The sequence below is a fragment of the Talpa occidentalis genome, unplaced genomic scaffold (genome assembly GCF_014898055.3).
Source record: "Talpa occidentalis isolate TD23 unplaced genomic scaffold, MPIMG_talOcc4v2.1 talOcc4.13, whole genome shotgun sequence".
Classification (NCBI taxonomy): domain Eukaryota; kingdom Metazoa; phylum Chordata; class Mammalia; order Eulipotyphla; family Talpidae; genus Talpa; species Talpa occidentalis.
In genome coordinates, this window is record NW_023601322.1 from 70395756 (window position 1) to 70420271 (window position 24516).

At 47.0% G+C, this 24516-nt stretch overlaps 1 protein-coding gene across 1 annotated transcript in view; it reads left to right on the forward strand.

Moving 5' to 3' along the window:
* The window catches only part of SPOCK1 (SPARC (osteonectin), cwcv and kazal like domains proteoglycan 1), a 508642-nt gene that overhangs the window by 202320 nt on the left and 281806 nt on the right, over positions 1–24516 (forward strand). The window lies entirely within an intron of this gene.

Sequence of the window (24516 nt, forward strand, 5' to 3'; positions counted from 1 at the left end):
TCTGGCTCCCCTTCCGCTTTTTTTTTTTTTTTTTTTTTTAAGCTGTACCAGTGAGCGTGGGTAGCATAGGGCTTTCTTGTGAAGATTTGCTGCCTGTCTTAGCTGCAAGCTAAGCCAGGATTTTAGAGATTCACCTTAGGAGGGTTGCCTTTAGTAACCCCCCTTAGAGATAATTTAAACTGCTGACTTCCCCATCCAGTTTGCCATCACTGATTTTGGAAATTGTCCCTATATCAAATCTTATTCAGTGACCTCTTCGTGTTAGGATCTTATGTGTTTGCAAGTCAGTGAAACCCAATTCAGGCCGGCTGATGTGCACAGCTGAGTTAGTCCCACATGGTGGATCAGTCTGGTATTGGAGTCCAGGCAGGACTGCCCCCAGGGCTTGCTCTCACTTCTGTCTAGAGGTTGAAACTCTTGGGGCACTCTGGCTGTGTTCTTAGACCTGTTTTTCCCACTGTGAAGATACATGGAGCTTTTCCATGCTGCCCTTCCTGATACAGTCACGTATTAGGCGTCCATATGCAAACTGGCCTGCGGGCTCATGATCCCTTTCCTGGGTGGGTCACTCTGGTGAGGAGCATGAGTCCACACTGGCCAGGCCTGACTCGTGGGTTTCCTGTGTGGCAGGGTGGAAATGGAAGTAAAGGGTTTGCTTAAAAGAAGGGGAACCCGCGTGGACCAGATGAAATAGATCATCCCACCACTCAGGGTGCATCTTCAGGCCTCACTGCAGGTCTTGCATGTGATGTGCAGGAATTGTAATACCTTGGCCCACTCCTCTCCCAGCTCAGGGGACCTCCATTTTCTAAATTGCATTATTCATTTTTATGGAGGTAATTTGATTTAGAATACAGTATATGATTGAGAGTCATGAATTCACACCTCTTCAGCTATGTTGCACACCACACCAAGCACCCAGTTCACCACAGTCCACTTTTACTGGCTGAATTTGCTGTCTGGGCCTATAGAGCAACCTTGCAGGAGATGACTACCCCTCTTGCACCCCATTTTAGTAGTGGCGGGCGGCCTCGCTGGAGTTGCCAGAGAAACATCATGATGCCAGGGCCTATTCTGCTTGGAGCAGCTGGGAGACACTACTGCCCTTTCAGGGAGTTTGGGGTTTGAGTCATGCCTGTGCTTCCCAAGATGTGTGAAGTAGTTCCTGAGCCTCAGTTTCTTCATCTCTTAAATATGGATAAAATACTAGTTACTTTACAGTGCCCTTGGGAAAATTGAATCCTAGCAGATTCTGAGAGAGTACTTTGTTAGCACCTGGCACATAGTAGGCACTTTCTGAACAGTGGGCTCTCCTTTGCTGGTGTGCCTGAGGAAGCTGTTAGATTTCTTGTTCTTCCTTAAATTGCCGGGTGGTTTAGGAACGTGGCAGCTAAGCATGTGGGTTTTGGAGCAAGACTACAGGGGCTGAGTCCAAGCCCTGTCTTTTGTTAGCTGTGTGACCTTGGGCCAGCCAGTTAACTCATCTATGCTCAGTTGTCTCACTTGAAAAATGAAACACGGACTTCTGAAGACCATATGAGATAATATATCTTAAGTATTTAAGATGATACCAACATTTACTAAGCCATTAATATGTTCATTATCTGCATTTCCCTGAACTGCATTTCCCTTCTCCTTTGTGGCTTCCCGGACTTGGGAGAGCTGACACTAGGATTTTGCCTACCCACACCACTGACACTTGGTGTCAGAAAAGCATTGTCCCCTGTGAACATTTCCCTGGAAATGTCTTTTCCTGGCTCAGAATATTTCTTCATTTCCTGTTAAGCATGGGTCCAGCTAGATCCCATAAATACAACAGAATAGATCATTTTTCTGTTTTTCACTTTTCTTAACCTTTCATTGGACAGAAAGTTCATGTGTACAAAGAGCACAGGTAGGATAGACTTGTCACCAAGTGGGCATGCCTGTGTAACCAGCGTGTAGGGCAAGAGAGGGGACAGCCAGCACCCTGGGGGCCCCAGTCAGTCTCCTCTAATCCTGTCCCTCTCCTTACTTCACTTCCCGCCCTTCTCCTAGAGGTTACCTTGCCTTGGCTTTTCATCACACCTTAGTTTTGCCCCTTTTCGAACTTCGTCAGTGACGTCATGTGCAGGCCATGATCTTCTGTGTCTGGCCATTCCTTTCCTGGCTCAATATTCTGCATGCAGTGCCCATGCTCTACCGGGTGACCTCGTGGTAGGACACTTGGGTTCCATTCTGTTGTGTGAACAGAGCACAATTGATCCATTTTGCTGCTGGTGGATATTTGAGTTGTTTCCAGTGAAGGTCATTTTGAACATTGCTGCATATGAACATGGTCTCTTGGTGTATCTGCACACATTAAGTTGGGTGTGTTCATCCAGGTGAAATTTCTGGGTCTAAGTGGTACTCTTGGCCATCTTCAGTTCCTACTGATGTCAGACTCTCCTGCCAAGGCTTTTGTTCAGCACTGAAGTCCACCCTGTTTTACCCAAAAATGGCTGCAGCTACTTGGTGCTACCCTCTTGCCTGCAGCATGTGAAAGTTCCACTTGTCCTTCGTCTTGATTCCCGGTGGATATGGACAAAGTTCACATTTGAGCAATCTGGGTGTATATTGACCTAAGGTTATCTCATTTTGTAAAGTGCAAGTTAAGATCTCTTGTCCCCTGCTTTTAATTGGGTTCTCTCTCTCTCTCTTTTTATTTGTGTGAGTTCTTTATATATCCTGACAGCAAGACATTTGTTGGTTCTCAGTGATGCTTGCATCTCCTCTATGTGGTGCGTTTTTTCATCTTCCTTATGGCGCGTTTCCGATGAGGAGGATGCTTTATGAGTTTCCTTCTTTGCATACTAGTTCCCTTCCATATTTTAAAGAAACAGCTAGGAAATGTGGTTTCCTGCTCTGGCTAAGCTGAGTGTATAGCTCTGTGGCTTTGTTCTCACTTCAACCAACTCATCTCCAACTGGGCAGCGCCTGGTCTTTCCTCCTGAATGCCTTTTTCTTTCTGATAAAACAGAACCACCTTCCTTCACCTTTGCCTCTGGCTTACATGTTAGGGTTTTTTTTTTTTTCCTTTTTCTGTTTTTTTTTTTTTTTTTAAAGTTTCTATTTTGAGACAATGGAGCCAAAGAAAACTCTGTCTTAAAGAAAAGCAACAGGCCAAACAAGTATTTCCTTCCAGCTTTTCTCTTAATATGACAATATGATGGACAGGCTCTGAAAAGAAGAGGGATTTAGGGTTAACATGCACAGAAGTGAGAATGTTCTCTAAATAGTAATGCCGTGTATAATGGGTTCTCTTGAGGACTATTCATCAATGTCCTTTTGCTAAGCACCTTCCTTGGATTACCTTGTGCACAATGTAAACTTTTTGACGTTGGCCTCATTTTGAGACTGGAAAAGCCCCCTTCGGTAGCTTCCCAAGGCCACGTGGTTGGTATACGTTGGCGTCAAGGTTCAAAATGGGCTCTGTTGGGCTGGAGAGATGGGGCTCTATCTGCTGCCCTGTGGCCCACATGGCAGTCTTGCACATTGCAGTTTGGATCAAGTGAGTCAAACCCTATTTCGCACAACCTGATAGGATAGTTCAGTGCTGATGAACAGTTGGGTAGTTTCTCCTGCTCCAGTTGCGCACGCTAGTAAAAAGCAGTCATGGGCTTCTCTCCAGGCACCACTGGCTAGTTCACCAGCGAGTCCCTCTCGGAAATAAATCAGTGAAGCTGTTTCCTTCATGCCTTTAAACGTTCTATTTGTCCTCTTTCTGGAAGGCATTCAATCAAGAGGATCAATCAAGAGGATCTGGAAATTTTGGGTAAAAGAAGGTGAACTTTAGTGCTGAGTAAAAACCTGGGCTAGAATTATAAATGTAAAAGTCGTTGTGAGTCCACGTATCTTTTTTAAAGAGGCCTGGTGTGCAAGCGTGAGAATAGTGGTCCCCCTCCGCCTCTGCAACCTGGGCGAAGCCAGTGATGAGAATCTCAGCAGCTTCCAGATCCCCTCTCTCCTCAATGGTTGAAGAACCCTTACTTTTCCTCCTACTGACCAATTCCTCCTGTTTTGAAGGATTCAGAGAAGAGACCGAGAATTGCGCTGGTGGTGGAGGTGGACCTTGCAGGGGAAACACTGAGTGGGATTCCAGATGCCATGCTGGCCCTTTATGTCGTGGGCAGCTTGTTGTGAAGACATGGGACAGAGTCACGGTTGGGTACAGCCGGGTTCCCAAGTCTCACAGATTCTTAGCTCATGGCTGAAAGGGAGGAAGAGCTGCCACTCCCTGCTCTTCTGAAGTGTCAAGAGCACTGTACCTTGAAAAGCATCATTTACCAAAATCACTTTAGAAGCTACCTCTGTGTTGTGCTGTGGTGGCCTCAGAACGAGAGACACCTGGCCCCCTCTTGCTGGGCAGAGCCCCTCACAGTCCCAGGTTTACATGCTGGGGCTGTTGTAGCTCAGTGACTTGTCATTCATAGATGACACTCGCCACTATCCTCCCTTTAACCGTCCAGTCTGGTCTTAGCTGTGCTTCTGCTTGATTATTGATTACCTCTTACAAAGGGACTTCCCTTCACATGTAACTTGAAAGTAGTATTTTCTCAATTTTATGGCTTGTGACTTCCACCCGCCCCTGCTTCTCCCCCCATGTAGGTACCGCCTAAAGCATAAACAGCTGTTTTCTGGGTAATTTTCCACATCGCCTCTTGAACACTGAGCTGCAGAGCCGGGCGCGGGGAATGATTGCCCTCTCCTGAACCAGCCGTCCGTAGGCATGACTACAGTGGCAGCATAAAGATTGGCTGTTTAGGGAGTTCACAGCGTAGTAATTGCAGAGAGCAATTTGCTTTCTCTCCTCACTAGTGTCTGTCTAGAGACAATTGCAGAAACTTGTAGGGACATCTGAGAAAAATCTTGTCCTTGCAGTTGGAGATGAAAAAAGGGAAGGAAAATGCAGTTTCTTTCACTGGTAAACAAATGCCCAACCAGTTAGCAAAGTTTTTGCCCACTTTGAAGCAAAGTGGAGACAATGATGAGTTGTTTTTTTTTTTTTTAATATACAGCTGGGTAGGATGTAAGAGAAAATAGCCTCTGGCATCTAACGGGCTCTGCCAGCGCTGACACCCCAGGGAAGTGCTGTGTGGTGTGGTCTCTGTGGGTTGTCACCAGGGACAGCTGGGGGAGGGTGCGGGGCATGCGTGGGCAGTCTGGGGAGTGGCCCCTGGCCCGGTTTCCAGCAGGAACCTCTGTGGACACAGTTTCCACCACAGCCACGGAGCAGGGCACTTGTGGCCCCTGTGATAGGTGGCAGTGACCTCGGAGGCAGCAGTCAGGGGAACTGTAGGGCCAGCAGGAAGACCTGAAGAATGGTCACACTGGACCTTGTCCGTTTTGCTTTCAGGTTACGGCCTCTTTTTCTTAAGAATGGAACTTATAGAATATAAACTTCAAGATGTTAGGGAGAGTATCCCACTGCCGGGCTTCCTGTAATAAACTCTTCACTAGTGGATCCCCAAGAGTCGGTACATGTCTGTTGACCTGACTAGAAATTGTGTAAGCTTTAAAAGACCCTTTCCTACTATCACCACCTTTTGGAATAATGAAACTCATTCATTCCTACTGCATGTGAAACAGAGGCCTTTTTCCTTATTGCTAAACTCCATCCTTAGACTTGAAGCCGGGCTTCAACTGACTTTTCCTTACCAGTTGAGGTCTCTGGGGTCCCCCACCATCTGCCTGCTGTGAGCCTGCACACTTGGGCTCACTTCTTTCTGCCTTTATGTTCCCAGCTGCAGGTTCCCCTGGCTTTGGGTGAGGCTGTTCCTCTTGGCTGCCCCTGGAGGTACTGATACATGTGAGGGGCTGCAGCCTCCAAGGTGGCTTAATGGGAAATAGACGGTGGCTTCCCCCCATGGGCGGGCTCCGCCCTGATCCAGTGTGTGGGTGACACAGGCTGTGCACTGGGGATTTCACCCCTACTCCTTTCCTGACTTGTGTGCTCAGGGTGACAGTGAGCGACCTGCACAACATCCTGCTGGCCCCGGGGACTCATGCTGTAAAGTTTGTGCTCAGGGGTCAACACAGAGGGGTGAACCAACCTTAATTCCTTTTATATCCTTTATACATAATGAAAATTCACTCTTGGCTGAAAAGAGAGTCACCAGATTTAGACTGTTTTTGAGGACAGGAGGTATAGTGGGAAGTGTCTGCCCTTTGATAACCAGTGGGTCTTGGCTTGGTTCATGCCTGGCTTTCATTTTGACACTAGAGCCAAGTATGTGAACTCCAGCAGGTTCCCGAGCATGTCAGCACCTCATTCCCTTTGTCTTTAAAAGGATTTTTGTCGTTTTCTTGTAAAACTGTGGGTCACATGTGCTTTGAGGTACAGCAGGTGTGGGTAGCCTCCAAGAATTTCTAATACATAATCATGTTTAAGCTGAGTATCAGTGAAGCAATTTTTTTTTCAGGCAGTCTTTAAACTGGTTATTTATTTGCTTTCTTTAAACTGGTTATTTATTTGCTTGGAGAAATAGAACCCAAAATGCTTGGTGGAATGAACTGCTGCTGTTGTTACAGGAACTTGTTCATATTGTGGTGAGGAAAATTTATGTTTCCAGGTAGATTTTTTAGTTGCAAAAGATTTAAGAGTAACATGGTCCTTTAAAGAGCAGGGAGGCAGTGTTAATAAGTGCAAAAGGTCTGGTAGCTGTGGTGAAGTATACGTTCATCATTTATTCAGTATTTTTCTCCAGTTCTGTCATTCTGGGGTAATTGTTGTGTGAAGAAAGCAAGGAGCAGCAGAAACATAGGGAATGACTCAAATCGAATTTGCATCTAATTTTTAGCAAGGTGGACCCTGAGTTTGCTCGCGTGGGCAGCACTTAGAAGCTATCAGTTGTCCTGCCTGGCTGTTGGGCTGTGTCTGAGCTTCCGGGAAAGAAGCCCTTTAGTGTAGCTGGGGGTGACGGGTGCAGAGTGCAGACTGGTGCACCCGGGGAGTCGATGTTTCCCAGGATGTGAATTGCTTCACTGGACCCGGCCCCGTGCTGCCTGCACATCTTTGGGGTAGGATCCTAGTCCCATTTCATCCTCTGTCCTCCAGTCCTGATCTACCCGGTGACCACTCATAGGCAGGTGGGGAACCAGTTGTCCCCTCACCCTGTGGCTCCCAGGACCTCCCTCCCAGTCTCTGAGTGCTCTGCCTTCTCTAGCTTCAGAATTTGGCACCAGCCTCACACAAGACCCTTCCCTAAAGAGAAGTCACTCACACACAGGTGTTAGTGAACCCCCTGGAATTCATGAAGGTACTGTGTGGGAGACCAAGGATGGGTCTTAACTCACACCTCCCCATAGAAAACCACCTCAAAATTGACTGTTAAATTGTGTCTTTTCTCCCCTTACAAAGTCACCCACACCCTGGGGGCCCTTTCATTAGGTCGGCTTTCTCCTCACGTGCTCTGGTGCAGACCTGAATTGCCCTGTTCCTTGCCGCTGCCTCCTTCAAAAAGTTGCCTAGGATTCCAGTTCTTCTCCCGTCTTTCCAGATTCTGTCTTCCTTCACCCACATTTTAACTCTAGAGCCTCTGTTTTCTTGGGCTTTGTCAAGGGTAGGCCTTTCCCTTCACAAGAATTAAATTGGCAGTTGCCTAGAGAAGTCATGGTTTCTTCACATACCAGTTTTGATTCAATCTGTAGCTGTTCTGCATCTGTGCTGGTAGCTCAGGTCTGAGCTGGGTCCAGCAGGGCCCTCCCTTTAGGAGCTGATGGTCTAGACTCAGCAGGGCACTCAGCCAACTTGGGGTATAGGGCAGCCGTAACATGTAGAATGTACCCAGGGCTCTGCACTTCGACAGTTAGGTATGAATCCTGGCTCTGCGCCTTCCTGCAGTGTCACCTGAAACAAGTCACCTAACCTCTCTGAGCCATAGTTTCCTCAACTATAAAATGTAGAGGATCCCACCATCCTTGCAAAGTCATTGTGATTATGGGGGGTGGTGAGCGTGGAGCATGATACTAGGCCAACAGTAGGTATTCATTAGACGTTGTTGCTTCCCATGACAGATGGGGCACCGGTTCAAGTAGCTGTGTCTTGGTCTTATGTAGAAAACGGCAGATACCTTTGCTAGGACCTAGTAGGCCCTTGTTCTCTTGTCCATGTGGTCCCTGTCAGATCTGTAGGTTAGTCGTTGTTCATTTTCCTGGTCACTGTCTCTTTTCTGTTCAAGATTATTTGCAGACTCTTGTCATTTCCTTCTCTACTAGTTCTTAATCCTCCTTACCTGCCTGCCTTGGGTCCTTACCTGGATCTGGGCTGACAGGTGTACATAAATTCAGGGCTAGTGAAGGCCCTCTCCCCAAGTGCTGCTCTGCCTTTCTGTCGGCATACCTTGGTAGGATTTTGTCACCTTGTGCTTCAATCTTTTATTGAATGTGAGCTGCCTGGGAGCTGTCATTGTCCTCTTTACCTGATTTTGGAGGAAGATTTCAGGAGAAACTTTTGATGATCTCAGGTAGAAGAGAAGACTCATGGCTTGGGGGACTCATCTGTGATGGGAGCTGGGCCAGGAGTGTAGACTCTGAGCACAAGCCTGGCCTCAAGCCACCCATGGGGGAGGGCGGCTCTGTCCCTGAGCACGGACACAAGTGCTTCCATGAATCTGGACTTAACATTGAGAACAGACCCTCACATCCTTCCTTGGGGGTGACGTAGCCTAGGCCCCAATCAGCCTCCACATCTGTAGGGCAGAAGTGGATTTAGTGGGTGCAGTTGGGTTAAGGTGTCACTTTTTTGGAAGTTCTGAATTTACCCAGAGCATAAATAATCTAAGCACCTAACATATCCCAGTATTTCTTGGCACTTTTCAGGGCAGCTGTATTTAAGTGGAAAACCCTGGGATTTTGGAGCCCCTGCTTGGACAGGAGGTCGCGTCATGCCCTGTTGCCCAGGGCTCTCCTTGGGTCTGACACTCGGTACTATGGAGCCCAAAATCGCCTCTGTACCCACTTCAGGGGGCCTGCCATTCCTACCTGGCAGGAGCTGGGAGAATTAAGCTAGAGATTTCCTCTGACCCGAATGATTTTGGGAGCCCCTGCGAGCAGAGGAAGGGACCTTTAATGGCTGACTTAGAACCTGCTAGCTCTTCCCCAAGCAAACATGTCTCTCTGTATTATCACCTTATTATGAAGGCATTGCCTCCTTCCTGCTGTATCTGCTCCCACTGATAGCAGGAGTGCTGGGCCCATCAGCAGCTAATGTAGACGTTCCCAGCCAGGGCACCTGCAGACGGGTGGATGGACTGCAGTGGCAGGCGACAGATAATGAGAAATCCATCACACACACGTGCCTGCTTGCAGCTCTGGATCACATGCATTAAGCTGTGAGTAATGTGATTACTTAAGTGGCATTTTATTTACAGTTGTGCACAGAGCAGAGGCTGCTGCTTTTCCAAAGCAGTCATCACCCAGAGTTGATTTCTTAAAAATCTCCTCAGAGTCAGGATGGCAACATCACAAATACACTAATCCAGAGGACACTAATGGTCTGTTTTTAAAACTCTGTTATCAGCTTACAGCAGAGGATACGCTGAGGTCAATTAGAAATTGCAGTTACCATTTATGGTGCAGACCTGGGCACTGGCCATCACGCATATGCTGTCATGCGCCACGTATGATGAGGCTCCCTTCTGGGAAGTGAATCGTTGATGAGATCGTCGCTGTGCTGCATCTTGGAGCGTGATCACACAAACCCAGCTGGTCTAGTCTGCTCTCCACCTGAGCTGTCTCTCAGGACCACTGTCTGTATGTGGATCTTCATGATTGAAGTGTTGTTAGGTGGTGGGTAACTGAGTCTCTTAAAACCCTCCCAGGTGGCAGGGTGGAGTAGCCACGATCATCCTCACTTTACAGATGAGGAAACTGAAGCTCGCAGAGATTGAATTGCTTGCCCAGCATCATTTGGGCAGTGGCAGTGGAGAGTCGAGAGAATTTACGAGTCACAAGACTCCTCGGAGACCTATATGCTTGCTGTGTTTCAGATTGGGAAGCAGAACTACCGGTGTGTGCACCAAGCTGGGTTGAGAGCTGTTTTGTGAAAAGAGAGGCACGGGAGATGGATGTGGGAGACTTTGAGGGGCAGCTCCAAAGTAACCCATTATTGTTCCCAAATAATTCCAGCAGGCAGCCCTGACGAGGTGCCTCTCATTCAAATTCTGCTACTGTGATTTGTGTGTCCCTCTGGTAAATGCCTGAGTCTTGAATGCCTCATGAAATTGAGTCACAATTTGGGTTTGTTGCCAGTGCTGTCAGGACCTTGTGGGTAAATGTATGATTCCCGCTGGGAGCTTTGGGCTCTGCTCCTGGAAGTTCTGGCAGGAGCCTTGGGCTGTCTGACAGTGAGCAAGCTGGGGGTCACCCTCTGCTTATTCCAGATCTTTCGTTCTATAATAGGGGAGCAAAAATGCCAGGAAAAATGGAGTGAGTGAGTGGTGGCCCCACTCAGTCTGCTAGGTCAGAGCAGACTGATTAAGAGGGTCTGTGGTTCTACTTAACTGCCTGCAAGTGTTCCTGGACATTCCCTAAGTTATGGCCTCGGAAGCTCTTCCTTCTTGGGTCAGGGCTGTGGATCCATGTCTCAATCTAAGCTGCTGGTGTACATGGTTCTTACACCATGCACTGTGCTGTGTGAGCGTGCGGGAAAAGGATTTTGCCTCTGTGGTCTAGAGTCTCCCCGCCTGCAAAGGTGAAGGTAGTGCTGTCTTCATTTTCCCTAACCCATAGGACTTGGAATGAATAATGATTGAATGAGCCAGTGGATGAATATACAAATTTATCAACTATCCATGCTATTTTTAGAAGTTGAAAGATAATAAAGTCAAAGCTATAAGAGGAGGTTCACATCCTCCCCACCCCGCCGCCATTGAAAACCATGATTGCATTTTGGTTTTTTTCTATGGTCTTTTCCGTGTTTTACCCCCTTTCTTCTGACATTATTCGAGAATGGTTTAGATACCTAGAGAATGTCACCACGAAAAGGGTAAGTGAGAAGGTCAGTCGTAATATCCAGGGCGCAGGCGCCCTTCGGCAGCCGCTTTACATGTGTCCTGTTTCGCCCACATTGGAGTGTTGCTCCTCCTCCTCCGTAGGCCGCTAATGGCCGCTTTGGGCTCCAAGGGGGTATGAAGTGGGAGGGAATGAAGTCGTCACTCTTGCCTGTTTTGTTCTCCTTTCTGATTCTTGGTTTTCTGTTTTCTCCCCAAAGGCTTGACCTTTGTCTAGGAGTCTCCAACTCTCTTCAGGAGGGGATTTGGCTAAACAGTTTTAACTTGTTTGTTTTTTTTTCTTCTTCAAGAGACTGTCTCAATAGCTCTGGGCCTCATGTGAAAAAACCCAACTGGACTCTTGTCTTTAATGTTCAAAAGCTATTTAATAGGAAAGCAATTTTGAAGATTTAGGACATAGTTGTGGTTTGTGTTCATACTTGTGTCTTTTAGAAGCAGAAATAAAATTGGCATAAAACCAACTTACTGCTTTGGTCCACCTTGGAGTATTCCAGTACATTCTAGTACTAGCTAGTGTATAATAATTATGCCTGTTTAATTTACATAGAGCTTTCAGGCATATTTGATTTATTATTTGACACATTTAGAATAATTGAATTTTAGGACTGTAAGGGACTTGTGTTATTAACATTCCTGTTATCCCACAAATAATAAATACAAAGAGAGGGTAAACATAAAAGTGTTACATGGTGTTTGGGGACTGAGTGCTTCTCCAAAAGAAATAAATATGTCCTTATTAATGTGTATTTTGTTACTGTATAAATGGTATCACCTGAAAATTTTGCCTTGGAGGATTCTGATCTTAAAAGGTGGGTACAGGGGAACCCCGGTTATTCATCTCCTCTTCCTGTCTTTGTCCCCTGCAAACAAGAGTGGGATGTTTCAAAGGCTCCGGGAGAGCAAGAGGTTGTTCATCATCTTCCCAGACTTGGGTGGGGGAACCTTCAGTGTCCTAGTTCTCAGAACAAGCTCACATGGCATGGCCTTTGTCATCAGTGGGAAGTCGTGTTACCCGATAACGGGAAGGTATAGCGAGCTGGCCGTGTGCTTCTGCAGGAGGGAGAGAGGGGCAGGCACACAGAGGATCCTGCTGTTTCCTGTTGTGGTTCATAATCACATACGTGCCTCACAGGTGGCCTGGCAGCTCTTGCCGATGAGTTTGGGAGGGCTAGGGTGCACGTCAGCCCTCCTCCCGGGTGGCATGCTGCGGGCGAGTGTGGACAGTTTTAATGATGGGATGCATCATCCCCAGTGAACAGCCAATGTAACTACAGAGCCGCCTAGTCTAGAGCAGAAGGCAGAGCGTGTGGTGATCCTGAGCAAAACTGTCAAGGGTCTCGTGTCTTCTATCTCGGTGGCTTCGACAGGACAAGGGGTCATTGCTTTTTGCCTGAGCTAAGGACTGTCGGAGCAAAACCATGTGCTCATGCTCATTGTGCGTGCTGGTTCTGCACCTGCTGTGCCCGTCTGCACCCCACCCCCACCGCGTGCTCCTCACCTGGGTAGAAATGGTGTCCACCCAAACCCAGCTTGATGCCGCCTCCTCGGCAGTGTCCGCCCTGGCCCGAGGAGTGTGGGTGGCTTCCTCGCCTGTGTTCCTGTAGTTTTTGTTTTTTATCATGACCTCATTACCAGGTAATGTTACACTTCATCTGCTTACATTTCAGCTACATTTCTCTCCCTTAGCAAGACTGGGCTCCCTGAAGGTAAGGCTGGGTGTTCCTCGGATTTTTTTTTTTAAGCCCAAGGCAGATGCTTCATCCGTGAGTATTGGGCACACGTAGAGTGAACTTCTCTGCTTTCCTTTGGACTGTCTCTCGTCCATCCCATGCTCAGCGAGTCCAGCTTCAGAAATTACCACATTGATGACGTCGGTCTCCGGGGCCTGCTTGCTGTAGTTTGAGTCTGGATGTTTCATCAGGCTTTGCGGTCCTCCAACCTCTGCGCCCTGCTTCCTTTATCAACTTCAGTCTCCCTCTGTCTTTATGGGTGCCCCAGGTTCTAAATGAGCATGGCCAGGCGGGGAGGTGCCTGAAATCGGCCAGCATATTGTACTCCCAGTAGTGTGGACTGAACTGCTGCTGTGGGAGATGTGCACATAGTGACAGTTCTGCCGTAGCTTTGCTGGGCGCGCCACCTTGTCACGTGACGTCTACCTGTCCATGGCGCCGGGGGAGCAGGTCTCAAGTGTAGGGCCTGGCTGAATGCTTTTTAGTCATCTCTCTAAGTCTCTTGAATCTCCCAAGTGTGTTTTTGGCAATACTGGGGGGAGGAGACTGGGTTAGATCAATCACAGCAGCATGAAAGCTGTTAGAAAAGAAAGGTGTTTCTTCTCCATGAGCCACTGTGTGTCTGACCTGGCAGCCTTTGGGAGGATGGTCCCGTGAGGGGCTTCAGCCTCCTTCTAACCCTGTGACATGCTCTGTTTATTAGCAGTATCTGGACTGCAGAGAGGGTTCACCTGCCCTGCTGCATGGAAGCCCTGCTGCTGGTTGTAGCAGTAAATTGTGGTCAGCAGTGTTGACTCCGGCAGGCTGGCTTACCAGAGCCTCAGGATGCAGGGCAGGTGGGCAGGGTGACCTCTAGGACACTTTCATACAGTTAAGGAAGTTTTTGTTGCTTCCTTTCCTAGATGTTCCTCCCAAGAGAAGAGTCTGAATGACAGGCAGGGAGGAACTGTAACATGCCAAACTGTGCAGCTAATGAAAATTGCATGCGAAGTCTGTGGCAGTAGGTTGCCAGAGTGATGACCGGTGCCATCTCCTCCCTGCAGTGCATTGATGTGGCAGTGGCCGCTCCACTTTGATCTGTCTCGAGATAGTGCTAGTGGCAGACAGGTCTGAGTGCTGGGGGGTGGGGGGGGGGCTCGGTGCAACTCTTCGGGCCTGTTCCCGGAAGCTGCTGATGGTCAAGACTCCCAGCTGTGATTCTGAAGCCCAGGGGAGGGTGGGACTTTTAGGGGGAAGTGCCCTGCCTGCCTTCCTGAGCCAGGTGCATGACAGGTGGCTTTGCTGCTGTTGCCCTCACAAAGCCTTTGTGAGCTGGATGACTCCATTCCCCATGGGATGGGAAAGCTAAGGCTCAGGCACGCTCCTCTGAATCCCAGCAGTGGTCAAGAGAACCTGTTGGGAGGCATCTTGCCTGTGCTCTTTTTCCATCCCTTGGCATCTCCTGCTGGCATCATGTCTGCCTCCGTAGGGTGGTTGTCCTGTCTCCTTTCTTCTTTTTCTTCTTTCAAAGATTTATTTATGCATACAAGAACTGGGGTACAGGCCAGAGGGGCAGGGGTGGGAGGATTCGCCAGAGATAGAGCAGGGAACAGAATAGGCAGATCCACTGAAACACACTGCTGAGGGGAGCATTGGGTGAGTAGGAGAGGTCGGCTGTGCCATGTGGGTCACCTCCCTGGCCAAGGATCGAACTCGTGCTGCAGAGGCTATGGACAGCTTCACAGTGCTGTGCTGTGCTTAACCCCTTGTGCCACCAGGGAGGCCTTAGCCCCACCTCTTTCTCCAGGGACTTAAGTCTTCACTGAATGCTGCTGAAGCAGGGTTTGTGGTGGCGAGATCATGGTCTTGGGAGTCGGGCAAGACTGAGTTCAAATGCTAGTTCTGCTGCTCTGTAGCCTTATGACCTCGTGTGGTGATTTCCTCACTCTAAACTTGAGGTTCTGAGGCCTCCCTGGTGGTGCAAGGGGTTAAGACGCAACCTATGAAGCTGTCCACAGCCACTACAGCACGAGTTTGATCCCCGGCCAGGGAGCAACCCACATGGTGCAGCAGACCTCTCCTGTCTCGCCCACTGCTCCCCTCAGCAGTGCATTTCAGTTAATCTGCCTGTTCTGTTCCCCACTCTGTCTCTGGCGACTCCTCTCACTCCCCTCAAGTCTGGCCTGTACCCCAGTTCTTGTATGCATAAATAAATAAATCTTTAAAAAAATAAAAAATAAAATTCAGGTTCCCCAGCTCTGTCAGAGGGATACAGTGGCACCTGCTCGGAGGTTAGTGGAAGGGTTAAAGGGAATACAGGACGAGGGTTTGCACCGTACCTGACATGCTGTGACCGCTCAAAAAAGGGTAGTTGCTGTTATTACTGGTGATTACTGTTAATGTTCCTATCACTTTGATATTTGAATTTGATTTCAACTTTCTGATTTGAACTTCAGCTGGACTGCAAGCCCTGAATCTTGCATCTGATTTCAGCTCAGGCAACTCACGAAGCCTTGCTTGTTCCTTGGGGTGGCTTGGGCAGGAGACTGGGGGCGACAATGTTGGGCAGAAGTCCACCTGTCCTCCTCCTGCACAACTTTGTGGGACCCTCTAAGACCTTTTGAAGTCATTTCTGCTCGTCCTAGACTCGGTACTGCCCCAGTCCCAGTCACCTTTAAGGGATTTGCCTGTTTACCTTGCTCAGAAACCCATGGTCACACCGCCTGCAGGTTTGAGTCTGAGGAGAATATATTGGGGCAGCTGCAGCTCAAGAGCCTGCAACTGTTTAAAAGCCACAGAGGTTGGCTTATTCTCTTTATTCATCTGGTAGACACTTGCAGAGCACCTCTTTCATATCAGGCACTGGGCTGAGCCCTGGAGGCTCCTAAAAAAGGTGCCTAGCCCCCAGTCTGGGTGGCTGGCTTCTGTGTGGTTGAGTGCCAGGGAGTGACCTGCTGTTGCAGCCCCGGCAGGTCAGTGCTCTGTGGACAACGGGGCTGTGGACAACACGGCAGAGACACCTAGGGCAGGGAGACTCTGGGAATAGGAGGGGCTGCCCACGAAGAGCATCGTCTAAACTGGTATTTGATAGGACGGTAGATAATAACCAGAGGATGAGGAAGGATGTTCCAGGCAGACAAGGAATAGTGTGTGCAGAGTTTTGCAGGGTGAAGAAGGCAAGGACTGTTGCAGGACTGAGGGAAAGTCCACTGGTGGCTGGAATGAAACGCGCGAGCTGGGGTGTAGCCCAGGGAGACAGGAAAGCTCAGCGGGCAGCACCTTGCAAGGTCCTGTGAGCCGTCAGTGAGTGTGGCTTTAACCTGGAGAATGACTGGAGGACTTTAGCAGGTGCATGATGTGACCAGAACGTCCCTTCAGAAGTCCTCTGTAGGACCAGCGGGGAGGAGAACTGGGTGGGGCCAAGGGATGCCCAGGTTGCTGAGGGCACGTGATGTGACCCAGGGGAGGCTGTGGAAGCCTGGACCAAGGGAGAGGGTGCATGGATACAGAAAAATGGGACACAGGAGCATTCCAGCTGGGGGCCTGGTCATTGCCAGAGTGGCAAAGGGTAAGGAGGACGAGTCAGCCAGAACCCGAGTTCCTGCGTCAGCAGCTGGAAGGCAGAGGCGCCCTCCTCCACTCAGCTGGGGGTGTGTCGGCACCGGGCCTGAGAGCGGAAGTTGGAGACAGGACTAGAAGCTCTGGACACTGGGGGAGAAGGCCTCTGAGGGACCCCCCTGGCTTGTCGTCTGTGCTGGGCCTGACCATCTCTTATGACTGTGTTGAGTTAGTGTGTGGCTTCCTTTAGCCAATGGGAGCTACACATTAGAATCATCTGGCGAACTTTAAAAAATCCTTTATGGCAGCCACACCCGAGAGCTCTAAGTAGGGATCTCCTGGGTGGAGCCGCAATTCCCTGGTGGCCAGTCAAGGATGAGAACTCTGTGGTGGGCACCTCGTAGGCAGCAGCATAGATGGGTGGGGGGGGTGCCACGATAGTAGCTGGTATCTTTTACTCTCAAAGGTGGCACCTGCCCGTACAGCGGTCCCCCAGCCTATGGTAGAGTTAGGTAAGGTACAAATTTTCAGAAGAGGAAAGACCCTATTTAATTTGTCATTTGTGACACTTGGCAAAGCTGGGCCTCAGATGTGTATAATTTGTACTTTCTGTGAAGTGCAGGCTTACGTGTTATAAGATGGCAAGGGCCTTGTTTGGTGCACCAATGACATGAACCTTTTCAGGGTTCATCTGTTTTCTGACAGAATTGATATTTAAGCAGAAATTTTGCCTGTTCAGAACAGACCCAGTTAATCCTGTTATCAGAGTATAGTTACCCATCATTGGAGGTTGAATGGACTCCTGTGATCCTGGCTACCGAGCCAAGGTTCAGGACGCCTCACTGGGTGCTGACAGCAGCTCTGTGGGCTAAGTGCTGCCTTCCTTAATAGACAGCGTTGCTCAGTCTTAGAGAATGGGGCCTGGAAGCAGAGATGTGCCTGCCTGCCGCTCAAGTTTTTGGACTTCATGGAATTTCCCCCCCAAGTCACTCTTCACACATGAGGCTAATAAAATGACATGCATTTAAGTGTTTCATAATTATTTTTCTCAGGTGCATTGTGTCTCCTTTCACTTGGGTTTAATTGGTAAGATTGAAATGCATAAATTTCACCTTGTTGACATTTTAAACATACCATTTCTGCAAAGTCTGTTTCTCAGTGTTCCCGGGACATCCAGAAACCTCTGGCGTTGAACACAAATGTGTACACCTTTTATTTTTTGAGTAATTCTGTGTGCTTGACAATAGTGAAATAAATTTTTGCTCATGAGGTTAAAGGTTTGAGTGGTTTTGATTCGAAGAGATACCCCTTGTCTTGGTTGGAGTTTGATTGCAAATTCGTTTGCCCATTCATATTTCCAGGGGAAACACAGGCAGAACCTCATTTTGGGCAGGAACCTTCAGACTCAGTCTTTGTTTTGAGAAAAGAACAGGTCAGTGCTTCCCTTCATCTGAACTTGGATGGACAAACTCCTAAAGAGATCGGGGGTGTTTGCGCCAGTTATGATCCTGTAAGTAACTAGATAGGCCACGACAATCCAGTTTTGTACCTCTTCAAGCTATTTTGCAGCTGCAAATTAAAAGAATTTCTTTGCAGAAATGTAAAAGTGCTATCACTCTTGGTCTCATGTCATCTGAAGATTTTTACTGAATTTCACCCTTTGGACCAATGTCTCAGGAAATGATTCATTTGAATTTCCCAAAGACTGTACTCGTTGGATTTCTCAGTGATTTTATTAGCTGTTCTACAGTAATGGCACAATCACTAGAACACATAGAAATTTCTATCTCCCCGCCCCTGCCCTCAGTTAATTCACCTGGAAGTCTAAAGTTTCCCAGGAACTTAGTGAATGATGTGACCTTTTTGAGGGATTGATGGGGGGTGGCTTAAGGGAGAATACCTGCTTATACCTTTCTAATGTTATGATAATTTGAAATTTTGATGCAATTATCAAAAATGTTTACATTCCTGCCTATTGTTTGATGTGCTTCTTTTATTTTTTCTCATTTATAATGCTTTCGTACTCAGGAAGTTGAGGTAGGTTTTTAACTTTTCAACTGTATGTAGACATAGAATCAAAATAGTTGCCAAATAAAATGTAAATTTCATTCTGTATCCTAAATCTCAGTGGTAAATATTTGTTTTAGTTCAGTGAACCAGCACTGCACACATTTATTTTTCATTGGTATATCCAGGGGATGCAATTTATCAAATGCATATAAACAGTCCATTTGCTGCTTTATCTTTTCTCATTAGTTACAGTACAAGTATGATTGTCAGTTATTATCTGTGTTTTACTGGTGGGTTATTTATTGAAAGAGCAGAGTAACTGACATTGTTATTTTCTAAATCATTTTGTCTAAGGCCTGCAGGACTTTATACCAAATGTCAGACCAATTTATCAAAGAATTGCTCTATCCAAGAGAAAGTGATTTAAAGTCTGTGTATAAACATACACCCACCTGTCCTCACACACACACCAGTTACAATTACAGGAGCTTCACGGGGATATGGATCTATAATAGCTGGCACAGCTTTCTTAGGTTTGGTACAGTCCAGGATTCAGTGTGTCCTGTCGAGAGATGCCCTGGGCAACATGCAGGTGAGTAAGGCCCATCCTGCTCAGGAGTGGCTTGGGCCCAGCTGTGTAGGGGTCACATGGCATGTAAGAAATGGGTTGATGCACAAAGCTCCTAGTCCCTGGTGTCTGGAATCTGTAGAGGGAAGAGACAGGGGCAACGTCTTAAATCACCCCAAGCTGGATCAGTTGGTTAAGTTGATTCATTCAAAGAATTTTTACTAGTGCCCTAGGCTAGGGATGGGCAGAACCGGGCTACCTGAGAGCAGAATGACAGTAAATTGTGTGCCCAGAGCTATGGCTGAAAATAGGTGAGATGAGGTGGTTGTGTGGGAATCAAGCACCTTTCCCAGGAAATGGAATGTTTCGTACCTCCCTTCATTAGTAGGGATTTCCATGGCACACCGAGGTGCACGCTTTTCCAGTGACTTACGTTTTCATTTTAGAAAAGCTCTTCCTACCCACCCACCATCTCTTCCTGTTCTCCCCGGTTAAGTAGTGTGAAAATTAATTGAACTACTAATTTGCACTGAATCCTTTTGAGAAAGATTCGCCCGCAGTCCCTCATCTCTTTCTAAGGTTTTGGGTTCAGCTGCATAGTAGCTTGCTCCATAGTAGCTAGCACCCAGTTTTAATGCAGAGCAGTGACCTCGCAGAGCAGTGCTTTTCCCTTCTGTATTTATCTACAGGGGGTGCTGCACATCACCCAGAAAGGCTGCCTGCCCTCACTTCACCTTACTCCCTCTGTGCTGGGCTCTGTTGCTTGCTGCTGGTGGAGACAAATGAGGCTACCGCATATTATCTAGGCTGGTAATTTGTATTATCTCAGGTAATCTTCAGACGAACTGCAGGGTTCAAACAACTTAGCTAAAATATGCATGAAGGAGAAATGATCTGTTCCACGTGAGCTAACTGTCTTTGATCTGCAGTAACTGTAGCTGTAAGGTATATAATAAATTACATCATCATCTTCATAAGTAGAAGCGAAGCAGTTGGATTTCAAAAGTGGTTTCCATTTGGTTCTGTCACCCAGTCTTTTCCTCAGAGTCTGCTTTAGAGCTCAAATAAGCACCTTTCTAAAGGAGAGTCCCTGGGGAGGATTTGCACTGAATTGCACCAGCTCTTCTGAAGCAGTGGCAGAACAGGGGCAGGAACCACAGATCATCCATGAGGGAGAGAGCCAATCACCCAGATCACATCCTTTTGTGTTTGGGAGACTTAAAGATTTATTTTTGAAAGATGTGTTATAGAGCAGAATAGTGTTTGACCTGCACAAACATGTGTTATTAAGTTATATAGTTACTTACGCATTTTATTAATATATTGTTATATATAAAATGTATAATATGTATCAAGTTATGTTTATGTATATTGCATAAAACATAACATTAGATATAACAAATATTGTGTCTATTAATAATTATTAGAAGTGATAATGTGTTATGTATACCTATATTTTAAACAGATCTCCTTTCCCATGGATGTCTATCAAACCAGAATATCTCCAAAGTAGTTAAAAACCCAAAATCATAAATTCCTTTGTACCGGCCCTGGGTGTGAACACTTCCAAAGGACCCAGTCCTATACTGGGGGGATATTTAATTAGTGAGATAAATGGAGGGATATGGTTTTATCTGTATTTATCAGCAGTGAAGGATAAAACAATAATTGGGGCCATGTTCTTTCCCAGTTTTTGATTCTTCTTCTGCCACCAGCACCACCTCCTTCCTCTGCATCCTAAGCATGTCATGATCTGTCATTTTCTTACCGCACTGTGTATGCTGACTTGTCATGCTCTCCAACGATGACTTCACATTGCCCTCCTATGTTTCATATTTTGGAGAGAAGTCAATATACTCAAGTTTGAAATTCTTTTTATATGTAAAGGTTCTTTCAGATCTTCATAGGCCCTAAAATTTGACTGATTTTTCATTTAGGTGGTGGTGTAGTTTAGAGGGAGACTGTTGTCCACCCAGCAAAGGTCTGAGATCACTACAGCATGCAGTTCCTGCAGCCAGAAAGTACCCACGCAGTCTTCCAGCTCCTTCCTCAGCTTGCATGATGCACCGCTGTAAATTAGTTTAATAAATTACTGTATTTGATGTGCATCTTCCTGTTTAGGTGTATATTTCAAAAATGAATTGTGTTTCAGATCCTTGTGAGTCATTTTTAAAAACCTCACCATTGGCTGTTACCATTAGCAGTAAAGAGTGCAACGCAGACAGATAACTGTCCAGGCAAGTGTGATGGACACATCCATAGGCCGCCCACCACAGTCTGTTTCTGAATAGGCTGCAGTTCTATTGCACCAGAAAGAGGAGCAGAGGTGAGGGTTCTTAAAGTCCTGCTCTTCTCTGGGGTCTGGACAGGACTCGGGAGTCACTGAAGCAGGAACACACTGAAATGGTGTAACTCTGGGGTGTTGGGGTGCAACACATGACCTGCATAGTATTGTAACTGGTAGAAGCTGATAGCAGTGTCTGTAGCACAGGAAGTCATGGGTCTGTTTCAGGATAATGTAAAATATGTGCTACATGTATTTTATTAGGCAGAAAATAAGATAAAGGAAAAGATGGGCTGGGGCTTTAGGGTTTAGGCCCTGCAGAAAGCTGGGCTGGGCTCTGGTTCTTAGGCCCCAGCCTCGTGATGATAGGGTGCTGGTCCAGGAGAGAGCCAGCTATGCTTATGTCCTTTGAGCATCCTGGTTGTGAACTAAGACCCAGGGATGAGCACGTTCTCAAGCGGTGAAGTGCTGGAACAGGCATTCTTTCATCGCTGGCATCTTCTGCATGGGGTTGGCTGCTACCTCACTAGATATTCCAGCAGAGGCTGAGTGAACTGGTCAGTACAGCCCAGTTGGCTTGGACTGGCCACAATTGCAGTCCAGTCAGGACCTGGCAGTACAGTGTGGACATGTGATCTCTGTGCTCCAGCACCTCATAGTCGGAATTCAGTCACAGTGCCTGCTAAGAAGCCCCCCTCCCTTGTGCTCATCACTCACCCCCCAAGGGGGCCCTGATGCCTAGAGTCCTTCCCATGTCATCATTGTACTTAATATGAGGTTTCTCTTTCAGCTGTAGCCAAAACACACACACCCATGATTTTATTGTCTCCTGGTTCATTGGCTTTTGGCTTTGGCATGCCCTGTTCCTAAGGCAGGGGAAAGCCATCACATGCAGAGAATCATCTTCCTTCCCTGCGTGGCCCTGCTGGGCAAGGGGCCCTTTAAAGGACTTGTTTTGTGTAATGAGCTTTCACTGAAGGTGTGCTGTCCCATTTTGGCAGCAATTAAGCAATATATTACGTTTATGATGGTTTCACATATTCTAATGTAGATATCTGCTTTTAGAAGTTTTATATTTAAAACTGGGATTTTCCTTAAAATATATGTAAAAGTGGCAATTACAGTTAACCTGAAAAGTGACAAGGTCCAGAAGAATGCTTCAAATTCCAGCCAGCTTACTGAGTATGTTGAAATCATTAGGGAATATTCAGTTCTCGAGACTGGCTCAAGCCTTCCTTTGCTATCAAAGAGAATGTGACATGTGAAATTAAAGTAAAGGAACTCATCTTTGGCTCCAGTCCTTCCCTGTTGGATACACAAGCTAAGTTTCCAAGGCCTTCCATGTATTAGAAAAGCATATTTAAGCAGAAAATACCCGACAAGATTCCAGCATCGCCAATCTACAGAATGCCCATCCTCTGTGTGTGGAGAGGCATTGATCGACCACCATTGCAGGATAGGTGTCTGGTTTCATTTTCCCTCGGCGGTGAGAATCAGTTCATGTTGGCTTCTCTCTTCTGTTGCCCTTGTGAACAGTAGAGTATGTTGGCCGCTTGGTTGGGTCTAGCTCTAAGAGCACACAGGGCATCAAACTAAAAAATCAGGTGCCGAGTTCCCCACAAACCTTCCAATCCTTAACATAGAATCAAATAACACTGGAGCTAACTTTCAAACCACGTAGTTCAAAAGATCAGGATTGTATTTACAATAAGAAATGGAGCGAGATGTGGCAGAGGGATGGTTTTCAATTTTTTCAGTGATATTTTATAGTGGAGACCTCAGAGTCTTCCTAACCAGATGGGGGAGAAGGCCAGTTACCCCTCCCAATTAAAGCCGGGACAAAGTGGGCCACTTCCACAGAGTTAAAAATAAGTACATGCCGACTCCCCGGGATCCAGAGGAACCCGTTCATGTTTATTCATGCTCTGGAAAATGGAATCAGTGCCCAAGAAGCAATATGTTCTGATTTTACTCTAAATCCAGTTTCCTAAAATCTATTTAAGGGCTTAGGTGAACTCAACAAGGATCTAATAAAGCCAGGTAATTGAACAACACAGAGACCAATAAAATTCGCAGGAGATGTTGTGGGAGATAAAGGGCAGCAGGAGACGGTGTGGACAATAATTTCAACTAATTGTGCACTTTGATGTAAATTAGCTTCTCTGGAAAAGAGATTGAGGCCTTATTTTGGACAGCTTTCTGCAACCGTCTCAGCATGCAGAGTACCTGCCAAAAACACATTCAGAAAATAATTTGGGTCTCTTTAGGAGGAAATTAACTGAAAGGGGCCACAGACCCTACCCTTGTAGGGGGTGGTGGTGGCTGATGTACATGGGGGAAGCCTCTTCACCTTGCAAACTTCCATTTAGCTGCCAGAGTGGGGGAGGCAGGGGGCAGTGGGGTGCCTGAGCACCTAGTTGGAGGAAGAAGAGGCAGAAATTGTTGGGGAGGAAAGGGTTATTAGAAGTGAGGGAGAGGCTACTGTGACTTTGGATATGTGAGGGACCCTGGAAGCTTCAGAGTCACAAGTGTCTAGCTGCAGCACAGAATTGCGTACAAGCTGTGGGGGAGAAAGACATGGGTATGAATTGACCAGATTGGCAGACCTTTGTTTTTTACCTTTTTTAAAAAAGATTTATTTATTTTATACAAGAACCGGGGAACAGGCCAGATGCACGGGAGGGTGAGAGGATTCACCAGAGACAGAGCAGAGAACAGAACAGGCAGACTGACGAAACTGCTGAGGGGAGCAGTGGGCGAGACAGGGGAGGTCTGCTTCGCCATGTGGGATTCTTGCTGGCTGGCCGGGATCGAACCCACACTGCAGAGGCTGCGGATAGCTTCACAGCGCTGTGCTCAACCGCCTGCGCCACCAGGGGAGGCCCTGTTTTTATCTTTACACACCCAGCACATACGGTATTAAGTATAAGGTGTGCCTGTGGTTAATTCTAGCAGTTAAATGGCCTCCTGTTTTTAGTTTTGGTTAGTGTTGGAAAATTGGAAGTGTGCACTGAAAGTTACACATCTCCATGTAAAAGAAATGTTGACAGTTGAATTATCAGCTGTTACAAACACCGAGGCTTAATCATACGTGAGAGCAGCCAGGCATTACCTGCGGCATAATTGATAGCAAATACACCTTGCACTTAGGGGTGTCTGGGTTTATATGTCAAACAGAGAAGAGCAGTCTGTTTCCATATGAGATTGAAATGTTTTTACCATTCCCAGTGTTTAATCCACACTGTTTAAATGACAAGCATTTGAAAAGACAATTGATATCTATGATGGCTTGTTAATGACTGTTTGGGGGAGAAGATTTCTAAGCTGTTACTGTTTTCCTTTGTGTTTGGGGGGAGT